We start from the raw sequence: 1313 nt of genomic DNA, 5'->3' as shown, positions 1-1313 counted from the left end.
CATTAAGATTTTTCAGTACTTAAAAATAACATGTGAATTGTATTTTTTATTTTTTTCAGTTGTAAAATTATTGCTTACCTGATGATGATACAAAAAAGGTAATTATTAATTACCTTTTTTGTATCATTCGAGTTAAAAAGTACCATTGGTCTTAAGCACTAACATTTAAGAAAATATAAAAGCTGCATTTAATATTTCCTTAAAGCAAAGCTTTAAAACCTGTTAAAAATCGAGATAAAACTTTCTTGAATATGAAACTGTCGTCAACGTTTCCGTGGTGTAGCGGTTATCACATCTGCCTAACACGCAGAAGGCCCCCGGTTCGATCCCGGGCGGAAACATTATTTTTTGTATATTTTTTCCTAAGATAATATGCTCTATAGATTATTTTCATTTATTTTCAGTGATTTACTTTATGATTATGTAAACCTAAAGGTGTGAATCTATTGAGTATTAATTAATAAAAAAATGTATTTATTTATGTTATTGTTTTTTTAGTATACTAACTTTTTCATATCATTAAAACTACATGAAACCAAGCGTAAATAAAACAAACGAACAACAAACATTTCTACTATAAAAATTAAAAATATAGTACGTTCAAATCCCAAAACATTTTTGCGAACGCAAACTCAATTCATCACTAATGAGCGCTGAAACAGACTAAAATCGAACAATTTACACGTGCAAATTATTTAAAATAGATGTATGCGTTCTACAAAACCGAGCCTCATTGTGATTTCATCAAACAAACGTTACATTGCTCTTATAGACCGGGAGATACTGACACAAAATTTCGAGTCATTTGTAACAGGATGGCGGTTCTACAGGGGTCTTAGTACGCAATGACAAAAAGAAAAATGATGGTGTGAACGCTGGTACCGGTGGGTTAGTCGCGTGGGCTTTAGTCGAACTCGTCGGAAAAATAGCGAAAGTCAAACGATTTGTAACACAAAAATTTTAGAATTTACCGATAGCCCATAAAAAAGAAGTAGGCGGTAGTGTCATGCCATACTTTTCCGGTATGACTTACAGCCCGCCATACCGACGCGAATGTGTTGATTTAAAAAAAACAATTATTCAACCATTTGTACCAAGCTAACTTTTGCACAGGTAACCATCGTCGTGCAGCCATTTACGAAAATCGCCATGCCATACTTTTCGGACGATTCCAAATGGTCGCCATACCGCCGAAAATCTGCAATTTTTTTTTATTTCGCCTATCTTTTTGTACCAGTATTGCATTTGGCTTTTTGGAGAGTATTTGATAAAATGTGACCATTATTATATTTGCCATACTTCTAGTAGGGGGA

General features: G+C 33.4%; 1 non-coding gene across 1 annotated transcript; it reads left to right on the top strand.

The window, feature by feature from the left end:
* The first annotated feature begins 268 nt into the window (after positions 1-268).
* On the top strand, positions 269-341 carry TRNAV-AAC (transfer RNA valine (anticodon AAC)). Its single transcript has one exon. It is a non-coding gene; the product is annotated as a tRNA-Val (tRNA).
* Positions 342-1313: the final 972 nt, after the last annotated feature.

Source organism: Colias philodice, chromosome 6, assembly GCF_061535455.1.
Source record: "Colias philodice isolate Cphi_HAF_F1 chromosome 6, ilColPhil1 Martin Lab GWU primary, whole genome shotgun sequence".
In the NCBI taxonomy this organism is placed as follows: Eukaryota; Metazoa; Arthropoda; class Insecta; order Lepidoptera; family Pieridae; genus Colias; species Colias philodice.
Note: the sequence above shows the minus strand (reverse complement) of the source record. Positions and strands in the feature narration are given on the sequence as shown.